Source organism: Magnolia sinica, chromosome 1, assembly GCF_029962835.1.
Source record: "Magnolia sinica isolate HGM2019 chromosome 1, MsV1, whole genome shotgun sequence".
Lineage (NCBI taxonomy): Eukaryota > Viridiplantae > Streptophyta > Magnoliopsida > Magnoliales > Magnoliaceae > Magnolia > Magnolia sinica.
In genome coordinates, this window is record NC_080573.1 from 74,640,931 (window position 1) to 74,656,414 (window position 15,484).

Genomic DNA, 15,484 nt, shown 5'->3' on the forward strand with positions numbered 1-15,484 from the left:
TCTCTTCAGTGGTTGAATTTAGACTATTTTGAGCTCATAGGAATGGTAACTCGACAAGCTTCCAAATGGGACAAGAATTTTCTAATTCTGAGACCTTAGATATCTCAAAAGCCCGTTGGAACTCTTCAATTGTCATTTTACAATTTAGATTGTTAATCTTTCCATATCACGCGATCTGACGGAGATGCTCATAATTCCCTCGTTTGATGTCGGATGAGGGAGATTTTTGGTCATCTGAAAGGTACTTTCGAGCTCTTTCTTTCTTGACTTGAATGATCATATTCTGAGACCATTTGCACATCCGTAAGTGGGATCGCAGTCGTCGGCCCAAATTTTTCCTTCATCTCCTTGTCTAATAGTAACCTTCACAACTCCCTCTTCAATGGTCGAATTTAGACTATTTTGAGCTCATTGGAATGATAACTCAACAAGCTTCTAAATGGGACCAAAATTGGCTAATTCTGAGACCGGTCAGTATCCCGAAAGCTCGTTGGAACTCTTTAATCATCATTTTGCAGTTTGGATTATTAATCTTTTTGAATCACGCGATCGAACGGAGATGCTCATAACTCCCTTGTTTGATGTCGGATTGGGTCGATTTTTAGTGATCTAAAAGGTACTTTAGTGCTCTTTCATTCCTGACTTGAATCCTCGTATTGCGAGACCATTTACGCATCCATCAGTGGGATCATAGTCGTAAGTCCTGAATTTTTCCTTCATCTCCTTGTCCAATAGTAACCTTCATAATTGTCTCTTCTGTGGTCGAATTTGGACTATTTTGAGCTCATTGGAATAGTAACTCGACATGCTTCCTAATAGGACGAGAATTGGCTAATTCTAAGACCGTTCGATATCCCAAAAGCACGTTGGAACTCTTCGATCGTCATTTTGTAATTTGGATTGTTAATCTTTCTAAATCACGCAATCCAACAGAGATGCTCATAACTCACTCGTTTGATGTCGGGTTGGGTTGATTTTTGGTGATTTGAAAGGTACTTTAGTGCTCTTTCATTCCTCACATGAATCGTCCAATTCCAAGACCATTTACGTATCCGTAAGTGGGATCGCAATGGTCAGTCCCAAAATTTTCCTTCATCTCCGTGTCCAATAGTAACCTTCATAACTCTCCCTTCAGTGGCCAAATTTAAACTATTTTAGCTCATTAGAATGGTAACTTGATAAAGCTTCCAAATGGGACAAGAATTGGCTGATTCTGAGATCATTCGATTTCCCAAAAGCCTGTTGGAATTCTTCTCCAGTAGCTCAAGAAGATGAAGGAGGATGAAGGATAGTAACATCTAAAAGTCAGAAAGTTCAATCTACTTCTGCAAGAAGCATCATCTCGCCAAGTACTGGGTCGATTATGCGAAGTATCATGAGACACAGTCCTGCTTCGGTCATACAATCACCTCATTTGAGAAAAATAGAAAGGCCCGTCACTCCAAAAGGTCTTCCGATATCGTTAACTATAGCCGTAAAGACATCCTCCACATAATCATTGCGAGTTCAGAAAAACAAAGGGAAGGCGACCGTGATCAGTGAATGTTCGCTCACAGCACTTTTTGTAAAAGATTTGAAGCAAACTCATGCATTAAGAATACCACAATTTGAGTTAGTTAGTTCTTCGAAGCGACAATAGTCTGGTTTCAAATCAAATAATAGTTCATCTTCTTCAATAGCATTAGCAGCACGGCACTCGCTTCCTGCTTCAATATCAAAACAATCAAAGTTTAAAGAAACAGAAAGCTCGTTGACAAATATTAATCAACCCGATCAGTTTCCACTAGATGAGCATATGGATGAAGAAGTCCCTAATATTCTGACAGTGACTGCCGTGAACAACATTGAACCAAAAGTAGAAAGGCCACAAACGCAAGCAGTTAAATTTCAAGAGCCAATGCCTAATATTACTCAGAATATCATGCAGGAAAAAATCCGACAGATGGTTATCGAATTTATTCATCTAGAGAATGAATGAAGTCAAAATTAAAATTTTCAATATCAGACACCATATCCTCGTGAAATAAAAGAAATGCCATTTCCCACCGATTTCAAACACCCAGACTTTCAAAAATTTAACGGGAATGGATCACCAGAAGAGCATATGATGCATTTCATAGCTGTAAGTGCTATAGTTTATAGCCCCTTTTTGTTGTCAAATTTGTGGTGTCAAAGACACTGTTATGAAGCATGCATATGTGAAGAACAATGCTTTACTCAAGATCAGCTTTTATTGACAAGCACTGTTCACAAGTCAAGATCTCAAGAAGCTTTCAAGTTCAACCTCAAGATCTCAAGAAGCTTTCAAGTTTGAGCTTCTTCAAGACTTCAAGCTTCATTACTTTCAAAGGTCACTCGTCTCTAAGTTTCAATGTCCTTATTTCACTATTGAGGTATAACTGACCATAAGTTGACCTTTAGAGTAGCTCATTCTTGATATATAATTCATATGTTTTATATATGTGAGTTTAGGCTATTCTAAGACTAGTCCTGGACCTTGTTCGACTAGTCCTAGCACTGCTTCGACTTATCTAAGAATTTCCTAGATCAGTCGTAAGTTTGTTACAAAATTTGGATATTTTCTGTTAGGCTTCGACTAGTCTTAGGGTCTGTTCGACTAGTCGTATAAACAGTGTCGACTGTTGCTTTGACCAGTCGTAGACCTACTACTCAAAGTACAGTATTGAAATTCGGTTATCTTCGACTAGTCGTGAGCAACCTACGACCAGTCGAAGGAGACCTACTACCAGTCATAGACTACCTATGACCAGTCGTGAAATCGCCAGACCTTATCACGCCCGAATTTTCAAATATTTGTTGGTTCTCCGACCAGTCGTAGAGTTCTTTAGACCAGTCGAAGACGTGATTTGCTCACCTATAAATAGAGTACGAATCTCAGAATAAAATAATGAATTTCAAGCTAATTTAATTCGGCCTTCTGAGAGATAACTATATGCTCCATTTAAGCTAAGTGTGCATATTTAATATTCTCTTTCTTTAGCTTTTCTTATTTGATTTTGTTCCTATATTCTAATCTTATTTAAAAACTGGAATTACTGTATTCCGTCTTCTTGGAATCAAAATTAAATAGAGCTACACCCAATTTGGTTTAATTAAAAATCTATTAGAACCTAGAACCATTATAAAGTGAGTATTGGACATTGAACTTTGACATTCAAATCTCTGCTCCAACTTGGTTCTTCTGGGCTGCTACAACAAAGGGGAAATTCAGGTATTTTATGTTTGTGTAATTTACTTTCATTTAGTTTTGTTTGGAGATTTGCCACAAAAATCTCATTGTATTGGTTATCTGAGGAGAGCCAGGAAAACTCAGAAGAGGGGTTTTTTTAATTGTGTAAGCCCACAGAGAAAAACACAATTGTGAAGGTTTTGGGTGAACGTGGAAAACCTATCTTTGATAGTGAACACTGATATTAGGAATGTTGTAATAATTTAGTTTTAAATTCCTGCAATTTATTTCAATTCCGTGCTATTTATCTATTCCTCTCTGGTTTGAGTTTTTGATACAAAGGACGTTCCAGAAATAAGGTTGTCCGGCCATAAACCCTTGGTTTTTATGGTGTAAGGTTGTCCTTAGAACTGAATTCGTATCAACCTCTTAATTCTTGTTTAGAGAGGTTGCTTTTATTTCAGCATTATGATTTGATTTAGTTTATTTGGCTATCTTTCTTTCTTTATTCCGTTGTTAAAGTTTTATTTTGGCATCGTCCTATTCACCCCCCCTCTAGGACGTATAGCTAGGCCATTTCATTTACAACGATGGCCTGAAAACTTTTCCCCAACAACATTCTGAGCTAACGATCTAAGCTATTTAAAAAGATGTCAAATTTTGATAGCCTATCAGTAACTAGGCCTCCACCCTTTGATGGCTCCAATTATGCCTATTTGAAAGCCAGGATGAGGATCTTCCTCAAATCAATGGATGAGAGTGTGTGGCAGGCCACAGTGACTGAATGGAACCCACCTACCATTGAAGTGACTGGTATCGATGGTTCAAAATCAATGAGAGTAACTCCTTATTTCTCTTGGACCACCCTTCAGAAAAATGAGAGTAGTGTCAATGCAAAAGCACTAAATGCAATCACTTGCGCACTATCACTGGATGAGTTCAAAAGAATCATATCCTGTAATACTGCAAAGCAAGCCTGGGATATATTAGAAACGACACACGAGGGTACTACAATTGTTAAAAAATCTAAAGTCCAACTCCTCACAACCAAATTTGAAGAAATTCATATGGAGGAAAATGAAATGTTTATGGACTTTTACACTAGATTAAATGACATTGTAAACTTAATGTGGGGTCTTGGCGATAAAATTCCAGAAAGTAAAGTGTGTGCAAAGATACTATGCTCACTTCCTGAACGGTTCAACTCTAAGGTAACCGCAATCCAGGAACTTCGTGATACGGATAATATGAGGGTAGAAGAACTAGTTGGTTCGTTACAAACCTATGAGTTAAATTTTAAAGCTCCTAAAGTAAATCTATCGCTCTTAAATCTCCTAAAGACAACTCTGATTCTGAGGATGATGTGGCTCTTTTAGCGAAAAAGTTTTACAAGATTTTTAAGAGTAAAAAGAGGGTTGATTTTGAAAAATCAAATGATAAGAAAAGATCAAAACCTAAATCTAAAACTTGGAAGTCTTTAAAAGATAGTTAATGTTACAAGTGTCAAGAATATGGGCATTTAGCAAACAAGTGTCCTAAAAAGGACAAACTCAAAAAGAAGGGTATGTTAGCTACTTCGGATGAATCATCTGATTCTGGAGCTTCTTCTGAATCAGAAGATTTTGAAACTGAGTTGGGCAGTGAAGTTAAAGCCCTTATGACTCTAGCCAAATTCACTTTTTCAGATCATGATGATTCAACTAGCGAAGAAAATCTAAATAGTGATTATGAAAATGAAGATGATCTTCAAGATGCTTACAATTCCTTGTACAAGGAAAGTTGTAAAATTATTGTCAAACTCAAACTTCAAAAAGAAAAGTTTTTTAAACTCAAAGAATGTTTTGAATCTCTTATTTTAGAAAAATCCCAAATTTCAGATTGTTTTGAAAAATCAAAATGTGATTTAGAATTCAAAACCTCCCTGATTGAAAATCTGAAAATGAGAAACTTAGAAATGAAGTATCTTCTCTTCTAAGTTTAAAGGATACATGGATTTATGCCCAAGGAGATCCAAAGTTAGAAAAACTTTTATCCGGATCTAGAAAATGTGGTGGTAGATCAGGGTTGAGCTATGATAAAAATATTCCTCCTAAATAAAAAAAATACTCCTCCTATGTTTGTGAAAGGAGAGTTCTCTAACTCAAAAGGAAAAAATACTAGTCAAGGTTTTTCTAAAAATTCAAAAGCTTTTCAAAAAACTAAAAGCAGCTATGTAACTTCAAAAATCAAAACAGAAACCCACTAGTTGAAAAGATAGTGGATCTACTCAAGGAGCTCTTAAAATCTAACTCAGTAGGTCATTCTTATAACAATAGACAGAAGAAGACTAACTATACTCTTAAACCCAAAACAGTTCTGAAATGGGTTCCTAAAGTTGCCTGCTTGGTTGCCCATACCGCTTTCAAAGCAACAAGCCATTCAAAGTGGTACCTAGATAATGGATGCTCTAGGCATATGACAGGCGACAAGGCTTTATTCACCGATTTTAAAGATATGACTGATGGGTCAGTTACTTTTGGTGATGGAAGCAATTGCAAGATTATAGGCCAAGGTACGGTTCAACTCTATAACCTTCCTTTGTTTAAAAATGTTTTGTATGTTGAAGGACTAAACATAATCTTCTAAGCATATCTCAAATTTGTGATAATAACCATAGAGTACGGTTTTCTGATCAAAGCTGTGAGATTCTAAACAACAAGGGTTCAGTAATACTAACTGGACGTAGAACGTCTGAAAACTGCTATATTATTAGTGAATCCAGCTCATCTAATAAATCGTGTTACATGATCTATACAGACAAGACTAATTTGTGGCACAAACGTCTTGGACATGTACACTACCGAAATCTATATAGATTGAGCAAACAGGAACTAATAAGAGGCCTACCCAAACTACAAAAATTAGATAAAATATGTGGTGAATGCTAGATTGGCAAACAAATGTGGAACTCACACAAAAAGGTGAATTTCAATACCACATCAAGACCACTCGAGCTTCTCCATATGGATCGTGTAGGACCTACCAGGACGGAAAGTGGAGGTGGCAAAAGATATATCTTAGTAATAGTAGATAATTTTACCAGATATACATGGGTTGTCTTCTTAAGGGACAAATCAGAAACCCTTGAAGAAGTGAAAAAGGTTCTTAAAAGGATTCAAACTGAAAAAGGTTCTCAAGTCAGTAAGATTCGTAGTGATCATTGATCTAAATTTGAGAATAGCGGTTTTGAGAAGTTCTATAGTGACCGGGGAATATTACATGAATTCTCAGTGCCCAAAACTCCACAACAAAATGGTATAGTTGAAAGGAAAAATATAGTGCTTAAAGAAATGGTTAATGTCATGTTGAATAGTATGAAGCTCTCTAAGAATCTTTGGGCTAAAGTAGTCAATACAGCCTGCTATATCATTAACTGGGTTTACACTAGTAAAGGTAATAATAAAAAGGCTTATGAAATGTGGTTCGATAAAAAGCCTACTGTCAAAACTTTCGATTTTTTGACAGCAAGTGCTATATTTTACGAGATCATGAAAATCTAGGAAAGTTTGATACGAAGAGTGATGAAGGGATCTTTTTAGGATACTCTTTAAACAGTCGAGCTTATAGGGTTTTGAATAAAAGGACCGGTGTGATTCAAGAGTCTATCAATGTAGTCATTGATGATCACTTAAATACACTAGTCTCAAGTTCAGATAATGATGAAGTTCTAGTAATTGATATATCTGATACTTCATCTAATCAGACTGATTCTGAACTGAGGACTGTTAAAGATCATCCAACTACATAGATTCTAGGAAACCCTCTCACTAGTGTCCGTACCCATAGACAACTTGAGGATATATGTAATTATGTATGTTTTACATCCCAAATAGAACCATTTAACGTAAAAGAAGCTCTTGCTGATGAAAATTAGATTGTTGTGATGCAAGAAGAACTTAACCAATTTGTGAGAAATGATGTTTGGTATCTCGTACCTAGACCTAAAGATAAACACATCATTGAAACCAAATGAATTTTTAAAAATAAGTTTGACGAGCTTGGAAATATAATTCAAAACAAGGCTAGGCTAGTGGTACAAGGTTACACTCAAATTGAAGGCATTAATTTTGATGAAACCTTCGCACCAGTAGCACGTCTTGAATTAATTAGACTTCTTATATCCATTGCATGTTTTAGAAAGTTTAAGATTTACCAAATGGATGTGAAAAGTGCTTTTTTAAATGGCGATCTGCATGAGGAAGTCTATGTTGAACAACCGATGGGTTTTAAAGACCCCAAAAATGCTGATCATGTGTATCGTCTTACAAAAGGCACTTTACGGTTTAAAACAAGCTCCTAGGGCATGGTACGAGAAACTAACAAAGTTTCTATTAAGCCATAATTTTCAAATGGGATGTCTTGATAAGACTCTGTTTATTAAAAAACATAATGATCACATTCTAATAGTATAGATTTATGTTGATGATATCATTTATGGATCTACCTATACTAACATAACTATTGAGTTTGCAGATTTGATGAAATCTCAGTTTGAAATGAGTATGGTTGGGGAATTGAATTATTTTCTTAGGTTGCAAGTTAAGCAAAAACCTGATGGAATGTTCTTTTCTCAATCTAAATATGCTATGAATTTAATTAAGAGATTTGGATTTGAGAATGGTAAGAACTTTGATACTCTTATGAGTACAACTTTGAAACTCTCAAAAGATTCTAAAGGTAAAAATGTGGATCCGAAATTATTTCGGAGTATGATTGGTAGTTTACTATATTTAACTGCTAGTAGACCCGATATCGCTCTAAGTGTTAATATTTACGCTAGATATCAGTCTGAACCTAAAGAGTTGCACTTGACTACTGTTAAGCGGATTATGCAATATGTCGCAAGTACTGTTAATCTCGGTCTCTGGTATTCACATGAGACTGGTGTTCAATTAGCTGGGTACTCGGATGCTGACTGGGCTAGTAATCTTGATGATAGAAAATTAACCAGTGGTGGTTGCTTCTATATTGGAAACTATTTAGTTTCTTGGTTTAGCAAGAAACAAAGTTCTATCACTTTTAACAGCTGAAGCTGAATATATCACAGCTAGTAATGCGTGTACACAGCTAGTTTAAATGAAACGTATGCTAAGTGATTATGGAATTAAATAGGATTCGATGTTATTATATTGTGATAATTCCAATGCCATAAATATTTCAAAAAATCCAATTCAGCATTCTCGTACTAAGCACATTGACATTAGATTTCATTATATTTGAGAATTAATAGAAGAAACGGTTATATCTTTGGAATATATTCCTACCGAGAATCTACGTGCTGACATTTTCACTAAAGCGCTCGACAAAAGCAGGTTTAATAAAATGAAATTTGATCTTGGCATGTGCATTTTAAAATGAGTATTTATACCTATTTGTATCATATTATATATATTTGCTTAATTAGATTTTAAATTTTGTATTTATTGCTTGAAATTAATTTTTTTTGTCGGTACTCGACCAGTCGTGAGTATACACGAGCAGTCGTGCTACGACCGATTGTGTACATCCACGATCAGTCGTGAATCACGTGAATCACTTAAAATTAGGGAAAATACTTCATCTTCTTCATTTCCTTTTCACTCTCCAGTGGGCCGACACACGACTAGTCGAACCCTTCCTTCAAAATCTTTAAGGTTAGTGCTCTATTTGCATTTTTCTTGTAGATTTGAGTCTAGATTTCTTCTATTTTTCTCTTGAAGTTATGTATTTCAAATTTCATTGAGATTTGGGATTTTTCTTGGGTAAAATCTGATTTGAGAAAACCCACTTCTCAATCCTTTGCAACTCTCTATTTCCTTGAAATCCTTGTTGCAAATGGCATCTAGAGGGAGAAAGATAACATCCCGTGGTCCATCTTCTTCCTTCAGATTGGCCCCTATCACTAAGCGTCATCTTCGAGCTCTCGAGGACGATCCATCTTATATTCAGGACATCAGATTGCGTAACGTTATTGTTGAACATCCTGTTGATATTAATCATGTTGCTCCTTTTGATATCCTTCCTATTATCCAAGCTGTAGGTTGGGATAACTTATTACATTGGGGTGGGCCAGCATACCGGTCCATTGCCCAGTCCATGTTCACATGCATATGTGATTTTTCATTAGAAAATTTATCTTTTAAGATAGCCATAAGAGAAGGACCATTTGACGTTGATCGTCATTTGATTTCAGCTCTTATGGAAATTCCTGTGAATGATGAGGGCATTCCTATCCATAACTTATCTGAAAAACCCTCAGTATCTGAAAAACATATGCTCACAAAAGATTTATGCAATTTGGATGTTCAATGGACACATAAAGGGAATGCGCTTCCCTCAAAGTATCTGTTACCCAAATACCGAGTTCTTCACAAAATTTTTATGTCTAACTTGTATCCTCGATTAGGTAATAAATCTGAATTGACTTTATTCATGGTTCGTGTCCTTTATGCTGTTGCTAGCGGTGCTCATGTTTATCTACCATCCTTGATTTGTCACTCCATTATTCAGTTTCGACTCCATCCTAGTCACAGTGACATTCCTTTTGATTATTTGATGACTGTGTTGGCTACACATATGCTAGTCGATATGCCGGTTGAAGAAGCCCTTATCCATCATCTGATATTTAACAATTCTAATATTAATAAGATGAAGGTTGATTTCCTTACTAGTCAAGGTGTTAGTGGTGGCAATGCTGAAGCTGAACATGAGGAAGAAGCTAGTGATCTTCCTCCTGATGATATCAATATGGATGATATTTTTGAAGAACTTGAATCTGATTCTGCAACTGATCCAGATTATGAGCCTTCTGAGTTTGATGCACGTTTATGTGCATTGGAAGATAAAGTTGAGAATATGAATGTTAAGATAGAAAACATGTCTGTTGCCCATGATTTACAATTCAAGTATATGCGCAAATATCTCAGGCGCTTGAACAAGGGCATGCATCAACTTGATCCTTCCACCTTGCTCCTTCATCTGGTTCAGATTAGTTCTTTTAAGTCAGCTAGTCTATTATAACTTTATTACTCTTGTGTTAGCTTAACTGGTTTTGAGACTGTAGCTATCTTTGACTTAGCTCTGTTTGTGAATTATGTGGGCTGTTTATGCTGGTTAATCATATCTTGTTTTATTTTCACTCATATTTCTCTTTCCTTATTTCTCCTCAGCCATCTGTTCTATGCTTCCTTTGTCCTATTATGACAAAAAGGGGGAGAATGGATATGGATGTGATATGTCTAATGATTATGTTATGAGGAGGGAGTAACATTGTATGTTACTCAGGGAGAGTAGTATGTGCATAAGTGGACTGTTTGTTATATTGAATATTGATTTACAGGTTTGCAGGATCATGTTAGTATATGCCGGTTGATAACAACTGGTGCATGATTCTTTAATCAGATATTCTGTGTTACATATCTTGGAAGTGTGTTTTGTCACTAATTTGACAAAGAGGGAGATTGTAAGTGCTATAGTTATAGCCCCCTTTTGTTGTCAAATTTATGGTGCCAAAGACACTGTTATGAAGCGTACATATGTGAAGAACAATGCTTTACCCAAGATCAGCTTTGATTGACAAGTACTGTTCACAAGTCAAGATCTCAAGAAGTTTTTAAGTTCAACCTCAAGATCTCAAGAAGCTTTCAAGTTTGAGCTACATCTAGATTTCAAGCTTCATTACTTTCAAAGGTCACTCGTCTCTAAGTTTTAATGTCCTTATTTCACTATATGAGGTACGACTGACCTTAAGTTGACCTTTAAAGTAGGTCATTCTGGATACATAATTCATATGTTTTATATATGTGAGTTTAGGCTGTTCTAAGACTAGTCTTGGACCTTGTTCGACTAGTCCTAGCACTGATTCGACCTGTCTAAGAATTTCCTATATCAGTCGTATGTTTGTTGCAAAATTTGGATATTTTCTATTAGGCTTCGACTAGTCTTAGGGTCTGTTCGACTAGTCGTATGAACAGTGTCGACTGTTGCTTCGACCAGTCGTAGACCTACTACTCAAAGTACAGTATTGAAATTCGGTTATCTTCGACTAGTCGTGAGCAACCTATGACCAGTCGAAGGAGACCTATGACCAGTCGTGAAACTACTAGATCTTATCGTGCCCGAATTTTCAAATATCTGTTGGTTCTACGACCAGTCGTAGAGTTCTTTAGACCAGTCGAAGACGTGATTTGCTCACCTATATATAGAGTACGAATCTCAAAATAAAACAATGAATTTCAAGATAATTTAATTCAGCCTTTTGAGAGATAAGTCTATGCTCCATTTAAGCTAAGTGTGCATATTTAATATTCTCTTTCTTTAGCTTTTCTTATTTGATTTTGTTCCCATATTCCGATCTTATTTAAAAAGAGGAATTACTGTATTCCGTCTTCTTGGAATCAAAATCAAATAGAGCTACGCCCAATTTGGTTTAATTTAAAATCTATTAGAACCTAGAACCATTATAAAGTGAGTTCAAATCTCTACTCTAACTTGGTTCTTCTGGGCTGCTACAACGAAGGAGAAATTCAGGTATTTTACGTTTGTGTAATTTACTTTCATTTGGTTTTCTTTTGGGATTTGCCAGAAAAATCTCATTATATTGGTTATCTGAGGAGAGCCAGGAAAACTCAGAAGAGGGGTTTTTTTAATTGTGTAAGCCCATAGAGAAAAACACAATTGTGAAGGTTTTGGGTGAACCTGGAAAACCTATCTTTGATAGTGAACGCTGATATCCCCTGTGTGAGGATATTAGGAGTGGAGTAGCGCTGTGTGGCTGTTGTTGAACAGTTGGTGTACACACAGACGAACTACTATAATTCTTTGTCATGTGGCTTGAATGCTTGTTTAAGTTTTATATCTCTTTTCATTCAGATTTGTGGAATGTATGTGTGGATGTGAATGTTGTAAAATTTACATTTCAAGCACAATGGGAATGTTGTAATAATTTAGTTTTAAATTCCTACAATTTATTTCAATTCCTTGCTATTTATTTATTCCTCTCCGGTTTGAGTTTTTGATACAAAGGACATTCTAGAAATAAGGTCGTCCTGCCATAAACCTTTGGTTTTTATAGTGTAAGGTTGTCCTTAGAACTGAATTCGTATCAACCTCTCAATTCTAGTTTAGAGAGGTTGCTTTTATTTCAGCATTGTGATTTGATTTAGTTTATTTGGCTATCTATCTTTCTTTATTCCGCTGTTAAAGTTTTATTTTGGCATTGTCCTATTCAGCCCCCCTCTAGGACATATAGCTAGGCCATTTCAATTGGTCGAATTTAGACTATTTTGAGCTCATTGGAATGGTAACTTGAGAAGGTTCCAAATGGGACCAGAATTGGCTAATTTTGAGATCATTCGATATCCAAAAAGCACGTTGAAACTCTTCAATCGTAATTTTGCAATGTGGATTGTTAATATTTCTAAATCCCGCGATCCAATGGAGATGCTCAAAACTCCCTCGTTTGATGTCGGATTGGGTCGATTTTTTATCATCTAAAAGGTACTTTAGTGATCTTTCATTCCAAACATGATCATTGTATTCCGAGACTATTTGTGCATCCGTAAGTGGGATCACAATCGTCAGTCCTGAATTTTTCCTTCATCTCCTTGTCCAATAGTAGCCTTCATAACTCTCTCTTCAGTGGTTGAATTTTAACTATTTTGAGCTCATTGGAATAATAACACGACAAGCTTCCAAATGGGACCTGAATTGGCTAATTCTGAGATCGTTCGATATCCCAAAAGCACGTTGGAACACTTCGATCGTCATTTTGTAATTTGGATTTTTAATCTTAAGAAATCACGTGATCTGACGGGGATGCTTTTAACTCCCTCGTTTGATGTCGGATTGGGTCGATTTTTGGTCATCAGAAAGGAACTTTAGTGCTCTTTCATTCCTGACATGATCATTGTATTACAAGACCATTTGTGCATCCATAAGTGGGATCGCAGTTGTCGGTCCTGAATTTTTCCCTCATCTCCTTGTCCAATAGTAACCTTCATAACTCTCTCTTCACTGGTCGAATTTAGACTATTTTGAGCTCATTAGAATGGTAACTTGACAAGCTTCGTAATGGGACCAGAATTGGCTAATTCTAAGACCGTTCGGTGTCCCAAAAGCACATTGGAACTCTTCGATCGTCATTTGCAATTTTGATTGTTAATCTTTGCAAATCGTATGATGCAATGGAGATGCTCATAACTCCCTCGTTTGATGTCAGATTGGGCCGATTTTTGGTCATGTGAAAGGTACTTTAGTGCTCTTTCATTCCTGACATGATCATTGTATTCCGAGACCATTTGCACATCCGTAAGTGGGATCGCAGTCGTCGATCCTGAATTTTTCCTTCATCTCCTTGTCCAATAGTAGCCTTCATAACTCTCTCTTAAGTGGTCAAATTTAGACTATTTCGAGAACATTGGAATGGTAACTTGACAAGGTTCCAAATCGGACCAGAATTGGCTAATTCTGAGATCGTTTGATATCCCAAAAGCACGTTGGAACTTTTCGATCATAATTTTGCAATTTGGATTGTTAATCTTTCTAAATAGCGCGATCCAATGGAGATGCTCATAAGACCCTCGTTTGATGTCAGATTAGGTCAATTTTTGGTCATCTGAAAGTTAATTTAGTGCTCTTTCATTCCAGGCATGTTCATTGTATTCTGAGACCATTTGCACATCCGTAAGTGGGATCATAGTCGTTGGTCCTGAATTTTTCCTTCATTTCTTCGTCCAATAGTAGCCTTCATAACTCTCTCTTCAATGGTCGAATTAAGACTATTTTGAGCTCATTGGAATGGTAACTCGACAAGCTTCCAAATGGGACCAAAATTGGCTAATTCTGAGACCGTTCGATATTTGAAAAGCATGTTGGAACTCTTCAATCATCATTTTGCAATTTGGATGGTTAATCTTATTAAATCGCACGATCCAACAAAGATGCACACAACTCCCTCGTTTGATGTCAGATTAGGTCATTTTTTGGTTATCTGAAAGGTACTTTAGTGCTCTTTCATTCCTGACATGATCATTGTATTCCGAAACCATTTGGACATCCGTAAGTGGGATCGCAGTCGTCGATCCTGAATTTTTCCTTCATCTTCTTATCTAATAGTAACCCTCATTACTCTCTCTTCAGTTGTCGAATTTAGACTATTTTGAGCTCATTGGAATGGTAACTCGACAAGCTTCGTAATGGGACCAGAAATGACTAATTCTTAGACCGTTCGGTGTCCCAAAAGCACATTGGAACTCTTCGATCGTCATTTTGCAATTTGGAGTGTTAATCTTACCAAATCGCGCGATCCAATGGAGATGCTCATAACTCCCTCGTTTGATGTCGGATTGGGTCAATGTTTGGTCATCTCAAAGGTACTTTAGTGCTCTTTCATTCCTGACATGATCATTATATTCCGAAACCATTTGCACATCCGTAAGTGGGATCGCAGTCGTCGGCCCTGAATTTTTTCGTCATCTTCTTGTCCAATAGTAACCTTTATAACTCTCTCTTCAGTTGTTGAATTTAGACTATTTTGAGCTCATTGGAATGGTAACTCGACAAGCTTCGTAATGGGACCAGAAATGGCTAATTATGAGACCGTTTGGTGTCCCAAAAGCACGTTGGAACTCTTCGACCGTCATTTTGCAATTTGGATTGTTTATCTTACCAAATCGCGCGATCCAATAGAGATGCTCATAACTCCCTCGTTCGATGTCGGATTGGGTCGATTTTTGGTCATCTCAAAGGCACTTTAGTGCTCTTTCATTCCTAACATGATCACTGTATTTCGAAAACATTTGCGCATCCGTAAGTGGGATCGCAGTCGTCGGTCCTGAATTTTTCCGTCATCTTCTTGTCCAATAGTAACCTTCATAACTCTCTCTTCAGTTTTCGAATTTAGACTATTTTGTGTTCATTGGAATGGTAACTCGACAAGCTTCGTAATGGCACCAGAATTGGCTAATTCTGAGACCATTCGATGTCCCAAAAGCAATTGAAACTCTTCGATCGTCATTTTGCAATTTGGATTGGTAATCTTTCCAAATCGTGCGATCCAACGGAGATGCTCATAACTCCCTCATTTGATGTCGGGTTGGGTCAATTTTTGTTCATCTGAAAGGTACTTTAGTGCTCTTTCATTCCTGACATGATCATTGTATTCCGAGACCGTTTGCACCTCCGTAAGTGGGGTCACAGTCGTCAATCCTGAATTTTTTCGTCATCTTCTTGTCCAATTGTAACCTTCATAACTCTCTCTTCAGTTTTCGAAATTAG